This window comes from Pan paniscus, chromosome 10 (genome assembly GCF_029289425.2).
Source record: "Pan paniscus chromosome 10, NHGRI_mPanPan1-v2.0_pri, whole genome shotgun sequence".
NCBI classification, from domain to species: Eukaryota; Metazoa; Chordata; class Mammalia; order Primates; family Hominidae; genus Pan; species Pan paniscus.
Genome location: NC_073259.2, coordinates 129464352 through 129483412, shown reverse-complemented (window position 1 = coordinate 129483412; position 19061 = coordinate 129464352). Strand labels below are relative to the sequence as shown.

At 46.0% G+C, this 19061-nt stretch overlaps 1 protein-coding gene across 1 annotated transcript in view; it reads right to left on the bottom strand.

Annotated features, from left to right (window-relative positions):
• RNF34 (ring finger protein 34) overlaps positions 1 to 17044 on the bottom strand; it is a 43117-nt gene extending 26073 nt beyond the window's left edge. The window contains exon 1 of the mRNA XM_055096266.1: positions 16638 to 17044. The gene's annotated coding sequence lies outside the window, so the exon portion shown is untranslated. The remainder of the gene's footprint in view (positions 1 to 16637) is intronic.
• Positions 17045 to 19061: the final 2017 nt, after the last annotated feature.

Below are 19061 nucleotides of genomic sequence, written 5' to 3'. Positions count from 1 at the left end.
TCTGTCGCCCAGGCTGGAGTGCAGTGGCGCGATTTCGGCTTACTGCAAGCTCCGCCTCCCGGGTTCACGCCATTCTCCTGCCTCAGCCTCCCGAGTAGCTGGGACTACAGGCGCCCGCCACCGCGCCCGGCTAATTTTTTGTATTTTTAGTAGAGACGGGTTTCACCGTGTTAGCCAGGATGGTCTCGATCTCCTCACCTCGTGATCCGTCCACCTCGGCCTCCCAAAGTGCTGGGATACAGGCGTGAGCCACCGCGCCCGGCCCAAAAATGTTAAAACATACAGAGTTACCATTAGACCCAGCAATTCCACTCCTAGGTGTATACCCGAGAGAAATGAAAACCTAGGTCCACAGAAAAACGTACATGCTAATGGTTTCTTAGCAGCATTATTCATAATAGTCAAAAAGTAAAAACAACCCAAATGTCCATTATCTGAGAAATGGTTAAAGGAAATGTGGTCTCTCTATGCAGTGGAATATTATTAGACCAAAAAAGGAATGAAGTACTGATACATACTGCAACATGGATGAACCTTGAAAACATCATGCGGCTGGCTGAGTACAGTGACTCACTCCTGTAGTCCTAAGGCTTCAGGAGGCTGAGGCGGGCGGATCACATGAGGTCAGGTGTTCGAGACCAGCCTGGCCAACGTGGTGAAACCCTATCTCTACTAAAAATACAAAAAAAAAAAAAAAAAAAGCCGGATGTGGCGACGCACGCCTGTAATCCCAGCTACTCGGGAGCCAGAGGTGGGAGAATCTCTTGAACCCAGGAGGTTGAGGCTGCGGTGAGCCAAAATTGCGCTACTGCACTCCAGCCTGAGCGACAGAGCAAGGCCCTGTCTCAAAAAAAAAAAAAAAAGAAAAGAAAAAAAAATAATGCTAAGTGAAAAAAGCTAGATACAAAAAGATTACATATTGTATGATTCCATTTACAGGAAATGTTCAAAATAAGCCAATCCATAGAGATAGAAAGTAGAGTAGTGATTAAGGTCTCTGAAGGAGCAGGGGGGAAATGGAGTGACTGCTACTAGACACAGGTTTCTTTTGGGGTAATAAAAACATTCTAGGAGGCTGGGCGCGGTGGCTCACGCCTGTAATCCCAGCACTTTGGGAGGCCAAGGCGGGCAGATCACGAGGTCAGGAGATCCAGACAACGGTGAAACCCCATCTCTACTAAAAAATACAAAAAATTAGCCGGGCGCGGTGGCGGGCGCCTGTAGTCCCAGCTACTTGGGAGGCTGAGGCAGGAGAATGGCGTAAACCCGGGAGGCGGAGCTTGCAGTGAGCCGAGATGGCGCCACTGCACTCCAGCCTGGGTGACAGAGCAAGACTCTGTCTCAAACAAAAAAAAAAAAAGACAATAGGGTAGAACGCTTTATTATTATCCTAACAATGGAATCACCCAATGATAACAAGTCATAGAAGGAAGATAATATGCCTTTTTAAAAGTTGGTTAGCAACTTGCTGTATTAAGCCATTTCTTATTCTGGAAAATGTCAAACATATTTAAAGTAAATAGAATAATACAATGAACCCTCACATACCCATCACCCAGTTTTAACAGTTCTCTACATTCTGCCATTCGTGTCTCATCTCCAGCACGTGTACCTCTCTACCCATGCCCCACCACTCTCCCATCTAAGCTCAACTGCATCATTAGACGAGTGCCCAACTCTGGTTGCCTAGATATGAGCCAGATTAAAATATTTGAGAATTGGATCTGGTTTGCTATGTTTTTATTTATCCTTGGTCACTTTAACAAATATAACTATTTTACCTACTCAAGGTAATCCATCTTTTTTGGACTCATTGCATAAGTTTTATAATTTAAAGGATCAAATAAACTCTCTAACCATCCCTGCTTAACCTGAGTTTGCAAATGCCAAAGTTGTAAATAGGTCATAAAGTTGACTCAATGGTAGAAATGACGAAGTATCTCTTCATCTGAATGCTTAAACCAGCTCCCATCTGAATCCGGACTGTGATTGACTTCCGCTACAGTAAAAATGGTTTCAACAATACTTATTGCACTTTAGAGAAACATCTCTGCAGCTGGAGAACAGATGGCTCCCCAGAATAATTTTCTTTTGGACTGATAGCATCTTTTTGGAATTTTGCCAGTGAATTATGCTGTCAACTCGTACATGTAATCTTCTTCTGCCTTACGTCTCTCCCTCTGTAAAATGGAGAAAATGGTTGTGAACTGGGAACTTATGTCTTCAACTTTGCCAAATAGCTGAAGAATCCTGAAAGTGAAACAGAAACAGAACTTTCTGTGGTTCCCAGGCCAGGCACGGTAGCTCACGCCTATGTCCCAACACTTTGGGAGGCTGAGGCGGGCAGATCACTTGAGTTCAGGAGTTTGAGACCAGCCTGGCCAACATGGTGAAACCCTGTCTCTACTACAAATACAAAAATTAGGCTGGCATGGTGGTGCGTGCCTGTAATCCCAGCTACCCAGGAGGTTGAGGCATGAGAATCACTTGAATCCAGGAGGCGAAGGTTGCAGTGAGCCGAGATCATGCCACTGCACTCCAGCCTGGGTGACAGAACGAGACTCCGTGTCAAATAAATAAATTAAAAAAAAAAAAAAAAAGGCCAGGCACGGTGGCTCATGCCTGTAATCCCAGCACTTTGAGAGGCCAAGGCGGGCAGATCACGAGGTCAGGAGTTCGAGACCAGCCTGGCCAACATGGTGAAACCCCATCTCTACTAAAAATACAAAAATTAGCTGGGTGCAGTGGTGGGCACATGTAATCCCAGCTACTTGGGAGGCTGAGGCAGAATTGCTTCAACCCGGGAGGCAGAGGTTGCAGTGAGCCGAGATCATACCACTGCACTCCAGCCTGGGCCACAGAGCAAGACTGTCTCAAAAAACAAAATAAATAAAATAAATAAATAAATAAAGTGGTTTCCAGAGAGTGAGACAAATAACACAGGGCCAATTGATATTTCTCTGAAGTTGGAGCACTTTATAGGCTTTTTCTCCAATAACCCTCCTTAGCAGGCAGAAAGGAGAAAGGGTTTTCTTCTTTTCATAGCTTGGGAAGGTGAGCTGTCTTGCCTGAGGCTCAGTGAGGCAGTGATGAAAGAAGAGCTGCCAACTCTCCTATCCCCAGTCCAGCATGATGCTCACCAGAATTACGATTCTCCCAATAAAAAGACAGACCTTCCAAAACAAGTTCATTCTTGTACAGTAAATCTACATTCATATACGTCTTAGTCCATTGGTGTTGCTATAAAGGAACACTTGAGACTGAGTAATTTAAAAAGAAAATAGGTTTATTTGCAGGGCTGGGGGAAATGGCTCACACCTGTAATACCAGCACTTTGGGAGGCTCAAATGGCAGGATCACTTGAGCCCAAGTGTTACAGACCAGCCTGGGCAACACAGCAAGATCCAGTCTGTAAAATCTACCAGTGAGTCGATTTTATGACCTATCTCCAACTTTGACATTTGCAAACTCAGGTTAAGCAGGGGGGTGGTTAGCCAAGCATGATGGCACATACCCATAGTTCTCACTACTTGGGAGGCTGAGGCCAGAGGATCACTTGAGCTCAGGAACTGCAGGCCATCCTGGACAAGAGAGAGAGACACTGGCTCTAAAAAATAATAAGTAAATAAATAAAAATTTAAAAGTTTGCCAGGTTCTCATCTTGTTAACAGTTGTATCATAGTATGGTTTTGCTTGAACGGAGTCTCACTAAGATCTAGAAATTCTGAACTTAATAATGAGTCCTGGCAGAGCACAGTACCTCATGCCTGTAATCCCTGCACTTTGCGAGGCCCAGGCAGGCGGATCACCTGAGGTCAGGAGTTTGAGACCAGCCTGACCAACATGGTGAAACTCTGTCTCTACTAAGAATACAAAAAATTAGCAAGGCGTGGTGGCAGGCACCTGTAATACCAGCAACTCTGGAGGCTGAGGCAGGAGAATTGCTTGAACCTGGGAGGTGGAGGTTGCAGTGAGCAGAGGTCCTGCCACTGCACTTCAGCCTAGGCAACAGAGTGACACCTCGTCTCAAAAAAAAAAAAAAAAAAAAAAAGAATCCATCATTTGCTATAAAGTTTTTGAGCTAGAAGGGCCCTTCAAGGTCACTTTATGTACTTTCTCAATTTACATTGACAAAGTGCCTCCCAGAAGAGTTAAGTGTGCTCAGGATCACACATCTAGCTACAGGCAAAGATGGGACCAGAAGCCAAGTCTGACTTAAGCGCATGCTTTTTGCTGGCAACTTTGGAAAAAATCCAACCATTCTTTGCTCTAAATTCAAAGACAACCCAGGCTTCAAAGACGGAAACTATCTGATGACTCCTTGATAAGGATGTTGGGAATTTACCTGGACAAATCTTATACTCCAAACTACAGTAAATTCTAAACCAGAAAAGGGTTTAAACATATTTTTTAGAAAACTAAGAGAAAGCATATTTCAGATATAACATGAAATAGGTTTCAGATTTCTTCTTAAAAATTTTTTTGGCCAGGCACAGCAGCTCATGCTATAATCCCAACACTTTGGGAGGCTGAGGTGGGCGGATCACCTGAGGTTGGGAGTTCGAGACCAGCCTGACCAACATGGAGAAACCCCGTCTCTACTAAAAATACAAAGTCAGCCGGGTGTGGTGGTGCATGCCTGTAATCCCAGCTACTCAGGAGGCTGAGGCAGGAGAATCACTTGAACCTGGGAGGCAGAGATTGTGGTGAGCCGTGATCACACCGCTGCACTTCAGCCTGGGCAACAAGAGCAAAACTGCATCTCAATAAATAAATAAATAAATAAATAAATAAATAAATTTTTTGAGTCAGGATCTTACTCTGTCACCCAGGCTGGCGTGCAGTGGCACCATGATGGCTCACTGCAGCCTTGATCTCCTGGGCTTAAGCAATCCTCCTGCCTAAGCCTCCTAAGTAGCTGGTATTACAGATATGCACCATCACATCCAGCTAATTTATTATTATTTTTTGTAGAGACGGGGTCTCCCTATGTTTCCCAGGATGGTCTCGAACTTCTGGGCTCAAGCAGTCCTCCTGTCTCAGCCTCCTAATGTGTTGTGATTACAGGCGTGAGCCACCGTGCTGGGCCACCCACTCTACTCTCTCGGTTTTCCTTCTGTCTCTCTGAGCAATTTCTTCTCCATCTCCTCTACCCACCCTTCAAGTTTTGGTGTTGATACAAGTATTGCAGGCCTTTCCACTTCTCACTCGACAGATTCTCCTGGATGACCTCACCCTGTAACTCCAGATAGGTAACTATTCTCAGGAATTCCCTGTCTAGGTCTGTATATGGGTCTCCTGAGCCTCTGCCAATCCGTCTCTTCCCTGCGTTTCAGATTTGTCAGCTCAGTACCCACTTCCTTCCAACCCATGCTCCTCTTCCTGGGTTCCCTACCATGCTCTATGGCACCATGCTAGAGAACTGCAAGTCATCCTTGACTTTGCCTTTGAGCAGCTCTACCCCTGTGCACCACTCACATCCATCTACTTCTTCATCCCCTTGGCCCATGGCTCTTACTGTTTCTCTTGCTTCATTGCAGCTGCAGGAGATGGAGCTCCAATCTGCACTACCCCACCACCCCCACCACCTGCTTAGTCATCCCCACTTCTGGTTTGCTCTCTATCCTGAGGACAAAAGCCTCTTTACACGAAAAGTCTGACTTTGTCTTTTCCTGTTTAAATTCCTTTGGGATGGTGGGGCAAGGCAGCTCATGCCTGTAATCCCTGTACTTTGGGAGGCTGAGGTGGGCAGATCAGTTGAGGCCAGGAGTTCAAGACCAGCGTGGCCAACATGGTGAAACCCTGTCTCTACTTAAAATACAAAAATTAGCCAGGCATGGTGGCACGCACATGTAATCCCAGCTGCTTGGGAGGCTGAGGCAGGAGAATCGCTTGAGCCCGGGTGATGGAGGTTGCAATGAGCCAAGATCGTGCCATTCCACTTCAGCCTGGGCAACAAGAGTGAAACTCTGTCTCAAAAAAAGAAAAAAAAAAAAGAAAACAAAACTGCAGTGATTACATTAATTTATTGGGATATTTTAGAGATTAACATCACTGACTGTAATAAAAATAGTTAAGAGGCAAAATATAGAAGTCTCCTGTCTCCTTGAGCCTTTGTTCACCCCTGTGCTGGTAATGAGACCCTTCTGTTGAAGTTACAATTCAAGGATTAGGCATTCCATCCCCAATAACAGTTGGCAAAAGTCAAAATAAATATTTTTGGATTCCACAAAATTTGAATTTCACACTGAAGTGATTCAATTTTAAAACATATTTACTTCAAGTCAAGTGTCCAAGTACCATACAATTAATAATATCATCTCAAACAGCTACAGAAATGTGAAAATACAACATTTCAGGCATTCACCAACAGACATCACTGATATGTTGCAGTTATCATACTTAGCATAAGCTTCAGGTATTAAAAGTAGGCCAGGTGCGGTGGTTCACGCCTGTAATCCCAGCACTTTGGAAGGCCAAGGCGGGCAGATCACTTCAGGTGAGGAGTTTGAGACCAGCCTGTTCAACATGGTGAAACCCTGTCTCTACTAAAAATACAAAAATTAGCCGGGCATGGTGGCGCATACCTGTAATCCCAACTACTTGGGAGGCTGAGGCACAAGAATTGCTTGAACCTGGGGAGGCAGAGGTTGCAGTGAGCCGAGATCACACCACTGCACTCCAGCCTGGATGACAGAGTGGGATTCTGACTCAAAAAAAAAAAAATGTAGATTAAGTCAACTCTCCCCACCCTCTTGAGAAGTGCTGACAAGGTCGAGAAGATGATAAATGGGACTAAGCCTTTTTTCAAAGATCATAATCAACACATTTATTAAAACCTAAATTGTGTGTAGTGCTATGCCATGCTAAATGATTCACACAGAGAATTAGCTAAACCTTGCCTCTCTCCTCTAACAGTTTACAATCCAAGGCAGACAGGCTGACGCTCTTGCACATTTATAGCCAAATTAGACAGACACAATGAAATACGAACATTATCAACTGATAAATGAATAAAATAGACATTCAGGGAAGGAGACATTCAGATGGTTGTGGTAAGAAGAGTTGCCTTGAAAATTCCAATTTCAGACTATGCAGGATAAAAAGATTAATACTCTTATCCATCACCACCTTCATTTACAATCAAGAATATACATGTGCCTAGGCTGGGCACGGGGGGCTCATGCCTGTAATCCCAACACTTTGGGAGGCCGAGGTGGGTGGATCACAAGGTCAGGAGTTAGAGACGAGCCTGACCAACATGGTGAAACCCCATTTCTAGTAAAAATACAAAAATTAGCCAGGCATGGTGGTGTGCGCCTGTAATCCCAGCTACTCAGGAGGCTAAGGCAAGAGAATTGCTTGAACCCGGGAGACAGAGGTTGCAGTGAGCCGAGATTGCACCATTTGCACTCCAGCCTGGGCAACAGAGTGAGACCCCATCTCCAAAAAAAAAAAAAAAAAAAAAAGAAGATACATGTGCCTAATAATTGTTCCCAAAAATGTCAACCTTTGTCCATCCTCATTCTGAAACCTTAACACCTTCCAGAGTCACAATACTTGTAGCAGTAATTTTTTTTTTTTCTTTTTGAGACAGGCTCTTGCTCTGTTGCCCAAGCTGCAGTGCAGTGGCAAGATCATGGCTTACTGCAGCATTGACCTTCCTGGCTCAAGTGATCTTCCCCCTTCAGCCTCCTGAATAGCTGGGACTACAGACACCATGCCTGGCCCGTTTTTTTTTTTTTTTTTTTTTTTGTAGAGACAAGATCTCACTATGTTACCCAGACTGGTCTCAGACTCCTGGCCTCAAGCAATCCTCCTGCCTCGGCCTCCCAAAGTGGTGGGATTACAAGCATAACCCACCATGCCTGGCTGCCTGTAGTAATTTTGTAAGACTATAATTTCAAATGGTATTCTTGAACACACATCTGACTATGTCTTTGCTAAAAGGTTAATAGCCTTTTCTTTTCAGCACTGCTGCCAAGATTTCCAAAACAGCTCTTTTGATCTTGCATTGAAATTTTTTTTGTTTCAACTGATTCAATTCTATTTAATTCTTATCTCCCCTACTTCAACTTTTTTTTTTTTTTTGAGACAGAGTTTCGCTCTTGTTGTCCAGGCTGGAGTGCAATGACAAGATCTCAGCTCACTGCAACCTCCACCTCCCGGGTTCAAGCAATTCTCCTGCCTCAGCCTCCTGAGTAGCTGGGACTACAGGTGCACACCACCACACTCGGCTAATTTTCATGTTTTTTTTAGTAGAGACGGCGTTTCTCCATGTTGGCCTGGCTGGTCTCGAACTCTTGACCTCAGGTGATCCACCTGCCTTGGCCTCCCGAAGTGCTGGGATTACAGGCCTGAGCCACAACACCTGCTGAAGCTAATTCTTTAGAATGGCCCCTTTAATTTGAATGGCTAATTATTACACCATTAGACACTTGAAAAAAATACTTTTGGCCAGGCGCGGTGGCTCAGCAGTACACATATGCAGGTGTGTATATTGATATGACACTCATAGAAGAGTTCTTGGAATTTGCTCGATATGTTTATAGCTGGGTGTGAACTGATAGTCCTGAAGCTGAAAGTGGAAACTCCAGTACCTAGATTCAGATCCATGTTTCAAGTCACTCTGAATATCACGTTTTTTTTTGTTTGAGACAGGGGCTTGCTCTGTTGCCTAGGCTGGAGTGCAGTGGCACAGTCACGGCTCACTACAGCCTCCACCCCTGGGCTCAAGTGATCCTCCTGCCTCAGCCTCCTGAGTAGCTGGAACCACCAGTGGGCGCCACCACACCTGGCTAATTTTTGTAATTTTTGTCGAGATGGAGTTTTGCCCTCTTGCCCAAAGTGGTCTGGAACTCCTGGGCTCAAGCAATTCTCCCACCTCAGCCTCCCAAAATGCTGAGATTACAGGCATAAGCTACCATACCTGGCCTGAAAATTATCTTTAAAATGACCTCAGATGCCTGGCTGAGTAATGTGTAGGTACTGGAATAGGCACAGGGGTGCCATAAAAAATGTTAGTAGATGAATGACATAATCCAAGTTTCTTGGTTTTCGTTGTTTTTCCTGTAAATGAATGACCCCTAATAGAAATTTTCAGTTCATGACTGTTAATGGGGATGGGGGAGAAATGTCCAGATCTGTTGTAATCCTTAGCTTTCTAAAATTCTTGCCCAGCCTCTAAAGCACTGCTCTCCAAATCTTATTATGTCTAAGAATAGAAATATCCTGGAGCGCTGACCTGATAGAAGTATTTTTCAGTTGTTTGATAGTGTTCACCTCGACTCTTATTAGAAGAGAGGGTAGCAAAGATTGGGATGCCTTTCCAAAAATATTGAAGCCTTTATCCAATATGGAATCACTGTCCCACAGCAGTGAGAATTACCTTGAGCAAAGTTATCTTGCTTAGAAAGTTGACTATAAAGACGGCTATGAGGACCGAAATCTTAATTTTCTTTTTTTTTTCTGATTACAAAAGGAAAATGCATTATTGTGAGAAATATAGAAAAGTGTACAAAAGAATATTAAAATTACAATTCCACTACTTAAAGATAAGCAGTACCAGCATTTTGATGTACATCTGACAATTACAATAGCCAGACTTAACATTTACTGAGTCTTCTAATTTTTTTTTTTTTGAGAAAGAGTCTTGCTCTGTCGCCCAGGCTGGAGTGCAGTGGCGCCATCTCAGTTCACTGCAAGCTCCACCTCCCCGGTTCACGCCATTCTCCTGCCTCAGTCTCCCCAGCAGCTGGAACTACAGGCGCACGCCTCCATGCCCAGCTAATTTTTTGTATTTTCAGTAGAGACGGGGTTTCACCGTGTTAGCCAGGATGGTCTCCATCTTCTGACCTCGTGATCCGCCCACCTCGGCCTCCCAAAGTGCTGGGATTACAGGCGTGAGCCACCGTGCCCATCCGAGTCTTCCAATTTTTAATAAGTATGCTGGCCAGAGGCTGGGCGTGGCACACAGCTGTAGTCCCAGCTACTCGGGAGGCTGAGGCAGGAGGATTGTTTGAGCCTGGGAGGCAGAGGTTGCAGTGAGCCGAGATTGTGCCACTGCACTCCAGCCTGGGCAACAGAGCTCGACTCCTTCTCAAAAAAAAGAAAAAAAAAAAAGCTAAGCACTATGCGTTAGAACACAGATGTTCTCATTATTTTAAAGACATGGGGGTCTTGCTATGTTGTCCAGGCTACATTCAAATTTTTCCAGGGAATGGGCGTATCAATTTGCATTTCTATTGGTTTTGTATAGAAACAGCCCAATTCTCTGCACTCTGATCAGCGCTTATTAATTTACTCAAATCTTGGCCAATACTGTGTCTATTTTATTTATTTATTTGAAATAGGATCAAGCCGGGCATGGTGGCTCATGTCTATAATCCCAGCACTTTGAAAGGCCGAGGTGGGTAGATCACCTGAGGTCAGGAGTTCAAGACCAGCATATGGCCAACATGGTGAAACCCCATCTCTACTAAAAATACAAAAATTAGCCGGGCATGGTGGCAGGCAACTGTAATCTCAACCCTAATCCCTCTAATATTCTGGAGGCTGAGGCAAAAGAATTGCTTGAACCCAGGAGGCGGAGGTTGCAATGAGCAGAGACAGTGCCACTGCACTCCAGCCTGGGAGACAAAGCGAGACTCCGTCCCCCCCCTCAAAAAAAAAATAGGATCTCACTCTGTCACCCAGGCTGCAGTGCAGTGGCACAATTATAGCTCACTGCAGCCTCAAACTCCTGGTTTCAAGCAATCCTCCCACCTCAGCCTCCTGAGTAGCTGGGACTATAGGTACCTGCCACCACATCTGGCTAATTAAAAAAAAAAAAATTTTTTTTTGAGACAGAGTATCACTCTTTCACCCAGGCTTGAGTGCAATGGTGCAATCTCTGCTCACTGCAACCTCCACCTCCTCGGTTCAAGTGATTCTCATGCCTCAGCCTCCCCAGTAGCTGAGATTACAGGTGCCTGCCACCATGCCCGGCTAATTTTTGTATTTTAGTAGAAATGGGGTTTCACCATGTTGGCCAGGCTGGTCTCTAACTCCTGACGTCAAGTGACCCACCTGCCTCAGCCTCACAGCATGTTGGGATTACAGGCATGAGCCACCACGCCCGGCCAAAAATTTTTTTTTGTAGAGGTAGAGTCTTGCTATGTTTCCCAGGCTGGTCTTGAACTCCTGACCTCAAGCAACCCTCCTGCCTCAGCCTCCCAAAGTGTTGGGATTACAGGTATGAACCACCATGCCTGGCTTTCTGAGTCTAAATAATGGCATTTTTCTTATTTTGATTTGCATTTCTTTTATTTTTGGTAGAGTTAAACATTTTTCTTTTTCTTTCCCTCCCATCTTTATTGAGGTGTAATTGACAAATAAAAACTGTATATATTCACAGTGTACAATATGTTTTGATATATTTATACACTGTAAAATGATCACCACAGCCAGGCGTGGTGGCTTATGCCTGTAATCCCAGCACTTTGGGAGGCCGAGGCGGGCGGATCACCTGAGGTTGGGAATTCGAGACCAGCCTGACCAACATGGAGAAACCCCGTCTCTACTGAAAATACAAATTTAGCCAGGCATGGTGGCCCATGCCTGTAATCCCAGCTACTTGGGAGGCTGAAGCAGGAGAATCGCTTGAACCCGGGAGGTGGAGGTTGCAGTGAGCACAGATGGCGCCATTGCACTCCAGCCTGGGCAACAAGAACAAGAGCGAAACTCGTTGTCAAAAAAAGATCACCACTGTCAGGCTAATTAACATATCCACCACCTCATGTAATTACCATTTTTTGGTGGCAAGAACACTTAAGTTCTACTGTGTTAGAAAATGTCAAGTATACAATACATTGTTATTATTATTTATTATTATTTTTTGAGACGGAGTCTTGCTTTGTCGCCCAGGCTGGAGTGCAGTGGCACAATCTTGGCTCACTGCAAGCTCCACCTCCCTGGTTCACGCCATTCTCCCGCCTCAGCCTCCCGAGTAGATGGCACTACAGGCGCCCGCCACCATGCCTGGTTAATTTTTTGTATTTTTAGTAGAAATGGGGTTTCACCATGTTAGCCAGGATGGTCTCGATCTCCTGACCTCGTGATCCACCCGCCTTGGCCATCCAAAGTGCTGGGATTACAGACGTGAGCCACTGCGCCCGGCCTACATTATTATTAGTTACGGTTACCATATGCTATATTTTTGATCTCCAGAATTTATTTATCTTATAATTGAAACTTTCCTTTGACCAAAATTCTCCTGTTTCTCCCTCTCTATGGCTCTTGTCAACCAACTTACTCTCGTTTCTATGAGTTAGACTTCTTTGGATACCACACATAATGAGATCATGCAGTGTTTATCTTGAGTTGAACTTTTTTTTCCCATCAAGCCAATTGTTTTAGCGTCTTTATGTATTTTAGAAGCAAATGAGAATTGTAATGGATAAACAGGCCTTCAGCATTGACTAGTTTGGAGCTAACTCTTAGAATACAAAAAGGTAGTTCCTGGCCGGGCACGGTGGCTCAGGCCTGTAATCCCAGAACTTGGGAGGCTGAGGCAGATGGATCACTTGAGGTCAGGGGTTCAAGACCAGCCTGGCCACCATGATGAAACCCCATCTCTACTAAAAATATAAAAATTAGCCAGGCACAGTGGCACATGCCTATATTCCCAGCTACTTGGGAGGCTGAGGCAGGAGAATCACTTGAACCTGGGAGGCAGAGGTTGCAGTGAGCTGAGATCACTCCACTGTGCTCCAGCCTGGGCGACAGAGCAAGATTCTGTTTCTTTTCTTTTTTTTTTTTGAGATGGAATCTTGTTCTGTCATCCAGGCTGGAATGCAGTGGCACAATCTTGGTTCACTGCAGCCTCTGCTTCCGGGTTTTAAGCAATTCTCCTGCCTCAGCCTCCCCAGTAGCTGGGATTATAGGCACTCACAACCACGCCTGGCTAATTTTTGTATTTTTAGTAGAGGCGAGGTTTCACCATGTTGGCCAGGCTGGTCTCGAACTCCTGACCTCACATGATTCACCCACCTTGGCCTCCCAAAGTGCTGGGATTACAGGTGTGAGCCACAATGCCCGGCCGAGCCTCTGTTTCCAAAAAAACAAAAAAAAAGGAATTAGCATTCTAGTCCTAAGTATATACTCAAAAGAACTGAAAACAGATACTAGAACAAATACTTGTACAGGAATGTTCATAGCAGTGCTATAAACAAGAGTCAAAAGACAGATATATCCCAAATTTCCATCAACTGATGAATGGATTAAAACATTGTGGTATATATACACAACAGAATATTATTCAACCGTAAGAAATGAAGTACTGATACATGTTACAACATGAATGAATCTGGGTAACATTTTACTAAGTCAAATAAGCCAGAAACAAAAGGTCACATACTGTATCACATCCCCCCCTTGTTTTTGCAGGGACAGGGTCTTGCTCTGTTGCCCAGTCTAGTCTCAAACTTCTGCCCTCAAATGATCCTCCAGCCTCTGCTTCCCAAAGTGCTAGGCTTACAGGCAGGATTCACCATGCCTGGCTGAGTCTATTTGTATGAAACGCCCGGTATAAATGAATCCATACAGACACAAAGCACACTGGTGGTTTCCAGGGGCTGAGGAGAGTGGAGGAATAGGGAGTAATTGCTTAGTGGACACGGGGTTTCCTTTTACGGTGATGAAGTTTTGAAACAAGGTAGAGGTGGTGGTTGTACATCATGGTGAATGTACTAATATTACTGAATTATTCACTTTATTTTTAAAATTTTTATTTATTTTGATGGAGTCTCACTCTGTTGCCCAGGCTGGATTGCAGTGGTGCAATCTCTCCTCACTGCAACCCCACCTCCTGGGTTCAAGTGATTCTCCTGCCTCAGCCTCCCGAGTAGCTGGGATTACAGGTGCTCACTACCACGCCCAGCTAATTTTTTTTTTTTTTTTGTATTTTTAGTAGACAGGCTTTTGCCATGTTGGCCAGGCTGGTCTGTTATAACTCCTGACCTCAGGTGACCCGCCTGCCTCGGCTTCCCAAAGTGCTGGGATTACAGATATGAGCACCACGCCCAGGCTGAATTATTCACTTTATTTATTTTTGAAATGGAGTCTTGCTCTGTTGCCCAGGGTGGAGTGCAGTGGTGCAATCTTGCAGTGGCTCACTGCAACCTCCACCTCCCAGGTTCAAATGATTCTCCTGCCTCAGCTTCCCGAGTAGCTGGGATTACAGGTGGCCACCACCACACCTGGCTAATTTTTTTTATTTTTAGTAGAGATGGGGTTTCACCATGTTGGCCAGGCTGGTCTTGAACTCCTGATCTCAGGTGATCTGCCCACCTTGGCCTCCCAAAGTACTGGGATTACAGGTGTGAGCCACCAATGCCTGGCCAAATTATTTACTTTAAAATGGTTAACTTGATGTCATATGAATTTCATCTCAATTTTTAACAAGCTAAACAAAATAAAAGAATTTGCTTTTCCACTGGGCACAGTGGCTCATACCTGTAATCCCAGCACTTTCAGAGGCCAAGGCAGGAGGATCGCTTGAGCCCAGGAATTTGAGACCAGCTTGGGCAACATAGCAAGACCCTGCCTCTACAAAAAAATTAAAAAATTAGCCACGCAAGGTGGTGCGTGCCTGTGGTCCCAGCTACTCATGAGGCTGAGGTGGTAGGGTGGCTTGAGCCTGCACAGTGAAGGCTACCATGGTGATTGCACCATTGCACTCCAGCCTGGGTAACAGAGTGAGACACTCAAAAAAAATTTTTTTGGTCTTTTTTTTCATTTTGATTTTGTAAAAAGTTTGATAACTTCTCCAATATAGTGGAGCCATAGATAACATTCAAAGTATTTTTTCCCTAGCATGTTTCTATTTTCAATCTTCATTTAATCACTAGTGTTAACATGTAGAAAGTAAACCAGGCACAGTGGTTTACGCTTATTATCCCAACACTTTGGGAGGCTGAGGTGGGAGGATGGCTTGAGGCCAGGAGATCAAGGCTGCAATGAGCTATAATCATACCACTGCACTTTAGCCTGGGTGACAGAGTGAAACCCCATCTCTTAAAAGTGGAAAATTATGGGCATGATGTTGTTCGACTTAATTATACCTGAATGCTTTTCCTGAAAGAAAAAGAAAAATCATGTAATTTGAGTTCTCAGGATAATTTGTACTTAGGAAAAATCAAATCCAGAAGCTTACTACCCTTTTCCTATTACTCTAGAGTGGCTAAAGAGGAGTTAAAAGATTAGCTGGAAATTTACATTCCAAATGGATTAATTATTAACAGAGAAACAAATGAAATGTTCAATCATCTGTTCAAGACTGTTGCTTGGCACCTGTTGGCCAAATGCGCTATCTTCCTATTTATGTTTATCATTTGTGTAAGAGATTGGAATCAGGTATATTTTCAAGGTGTCTAAAATTTGAGAGGGAAGGCCCCAGAGTTTGGGTGTTAATCTCCACCCCCTCCGCACCTTCCCCACTTCCTGCCTATTCCCCAAATGTTGTCCACTGCCTATTCACCATTGGTATTTCTGAACAAAGGTTCAGAAAATATCTTGGAACGGGCTCACGCCTGCAACCCCAGCACATTGGGAGGTCAAGGCAAGAGGATCACTTGAGTCCAGGAGTTCAAGACTAACCTGGGTAACACAGTGAAACCCTGTCTCTATAAAATAAAATACAGCTGGGCATGGTGGCTCACGCCTGTAATGCCAGCACTTTAGGAGGCCGAGGCGTGTGGATTACTTGAGGTCAGGAGTTCGAGACCTGCCTGGCCAACATGGTGAAACCCTGTCCCTACTAAAAATAGAAAAAACAGTCAGATGTGGTGGTACATGCCTGCAATCCCAGCTACTCGGGAGGCTGAGACAGGAGAATTGCTTGAACCCAGGAGGCGGAGGACGCAGTGAGCCAAGAGCACGCCACTGCACTCCACCCTGGGTGACAGAGGAAGACTCCATCTCAAAAAATAAATGAATAAAATAAGATATAAAAATAAATTTAAAGAAAAGAAAATGCCTTAGGCTGAGTGCAGCAGCTCGCCCCTGCAGTCCCAGCACTTTAGGAGGCCAAGGCAAGCAGATTGCTTGAGCCTAGGAGTTTGAGACCAGCCTGGGCAACATGGTGAAACCCCGTCTCCATAAAAAATGCAAACATTTAGCTAGGCACGGTGGTTGACACCTCTTAATCCCAGCACTTTGGGAGGCCGAGGTGAACAGATTACTTCAGGTCAGGAGTTCAAAACCAGCCTAGCCAACATGATGAAACCTCATCGCCACTAAAAATACAAAAATTAGCCAGGCGTGGTGTCGCTCACCTATAATCCCAGCTACTCAGAAGACAGAAGAATCTCTTGAACCCAGGAAGCAGAGGTTGCAGTGAGCCAAGATCACGCCACTGCACTCCAGCCTGGGCAATAGAATGAGACACCCCCCGCGCCCCCCAAACAAAATACTGACATGTAGTGGGGGAAAGGGAAACAGACATACTTTGAAAGAATATATTACAAAGGAGTTAGTGATGATCAAGAATATCAAATTACTCCCCAAATTCAAGGCTAGAGGTCAGGAAGCCCTTTTACTAACTGCGATATACAAATGAAGAATCAGCGTCAGTTTGGGCTAGGCGCGGGGGCTCCCACCTGTCATCCCCGTACTTTTGTGTCCAGAAGTGGTGGGTTCTTGATCTTACTAACTTCAAGAATGAAGTGCAGACACTCGCTGTGAGTGTTACAGTTGTTAAAGGCGGCGTGTCTGGAGTTTGTTCTTTCTGATATTCCGATGTGTTCCAGAGTTTTTTCCTTCTGGTGGGTTCCTGGTCTCGCTGGCTCAGGAGTGAAGTTGCGGACCTTCGCGGTGAATGTTACAGCTCTTAAGGCGGCGCGTCTACAATTGTTCGTTCCTCCCGGCAGGTTCGTGGTCTCGAGGGCTTACATGAATGAAGCTTCGCAGACCTTCGCGGTGAGTGTTATAGCTCATAAAAGCAATATGGCCCCAAACAGCGAAAAAACTAAACCACCCACACACTTGAAAAGCACCCCAACCGATTGTCGCTGCTGGCGCCGCAGCCTGCTTTTATTCTCTTATCTGGCCCCACCCACATCCTGCTGATTGGTCCATTTTACAGAGAGCTGATTGGTCTGCTTTACAGAGAGCTGATTGGTCCATTTTGACAGGGTGCTGATTGGTGCATTTAACAATCCCTGAGCTAGACACAAAAGTTCTCCAGTTCTCCACTTCCCCGCTAGATTAGCTAGACACAGAGTGTCCATTGGTGTATTTACAAACCCTGAGCTAGACACAGAGTGCTGATTGGTGCATTTACAAACCTTGAGGTAGATACAGAGTGCCGATTGGTGCAGTCACAAACACTGAGCAAACACAGGGTGCTGATTGGTGTGTTTACAAACCTTGAGCTAGATACAGAGTGCAGATTGGTGTGTTTACAATCCCTTAGCTAGACATAAAGATTCTCCAAGTCCCCACCAGACTCAGGAGCCCAGCTGGCTTCACCCAGTGGATCCCGTACAGGAGCTGCAGGTGGACCTGCCTGCCAGTCCTGCGCCATGTGCCCGCACTCCTCAGCCCTTGGGTGGTTGATGGGACCGGGTGCCGTGGAGCAGGAGGGACTAGCTCGGCTCGTCCGGGAGGTTCCGGCTGCCAAGGAGCTCAGGGCGGGGGGCAGGGGGCGGGGGGAGTCTCAGGCATGGCGGGCTGCAGGTCCCGAGCCCTGCCCTGCAGGGAGGCAGCTAAGGCCCATCGAGAAGTCGAGCACAGCAGCTGCTGGCCCAGGTGCTAAGCCCCTCACTGCGCAGGGCTGGTGGGGCCGGCTGACCGCTCCGAGTGCGGGGCGCACCGAGCCCATGCCCACCTGGAACTCGCGCTGGCCCGCAAGCGTGGTGCACAGCTCCGGTTCCCGCCCGCGCCTCTCCCTCCACACCTCCCCGCAAGCTGAGGGAGCCAGCTCCGGCCTTGGCTAGCCCAGAAAGGGGCTCCCACAGTGCAGCGGCAGGCTGAAGGGCTCCTCAAGTGCGGCCAGAGTGGGCGCCAAGGCTGAGGAGGTGCCGAGAGCGATCGAGGGCTGTGAGGGCTGCCAGCACGCTGTCACCTCTCGCTTTCGGAGGCCGAGGTGCGGGAATCATGAGGTCAGGAGATCGAGATCATCCTGGCTAACACGGTGAAACCCCGTCTCTATTAAAAATTAGCCAGGCGTGGTGGTGGGCGCCTGTAGCCCCAGCTACGAGGGAGGCTGAGGCAGGAGAATGGCATGAACCTGGGAGGCAGAGCTTGCAGTGAGAGGAGATGGCGCCACTGCACTCCAGCCTGGGCGACAAAGCACAACTCCGTCTCAAAAAAAAAAAAAAAAAAAAAAAATCGGTGTCAGTTTGAAGGATAAGGTGATAAATTTCTTTAGTTTTACCGGAAATGTGGTTAAGTCTCAAGTGTCGGCAGGACAAGCCATGCCGACAACTGTTAAAGCAGGCTGGAGACACTTGATGGGTCACATTACATCAGCATCTCCTCCAGAGACTGAGATTTACTCTAGTTGAAACCTTCCCCAACCATCATCACTGATGGATGATTTTTTTCCTCCCATCACATCAGCATTCACTCCTTTCTTTTTTTTTTTTTTTTTGAGATGGAGTCTCACTCTGTCGCCCAGGCTGGAGTGCAGTGGCGTGATCTCAGCTCACTGCAACCTCTGTCTCCCAGGCTCAAGCGATCATCCCACCTCAGCCTCCAAAGTAGCTAGGACTACAGGCGTGTGCCACTGCACCCAGCTAATTTTTTTTTTTTTGAAACGGAGTTTCGCTCTTGTTGCCTAGACTGGAGTGCAATGGTGCAATCTTAGTTCACTGCAACCTCCGCCTCCCAGGTTCAAGCGATTCTCCTGCCTCAGCCTCCAGAGTAGCTGGGATTACAGGCGCTCGCCATCACGCCCGTCTAATTTTTTGTATTTTTAATAGAGATGGGGTTTCACCATGTTGGTCAGGCTGGTCTTGAACATCCTGACCTCAGGTGATCCACCTGCCTCGGCCTCCCAAAGTGCTGGGATTACAGGCATG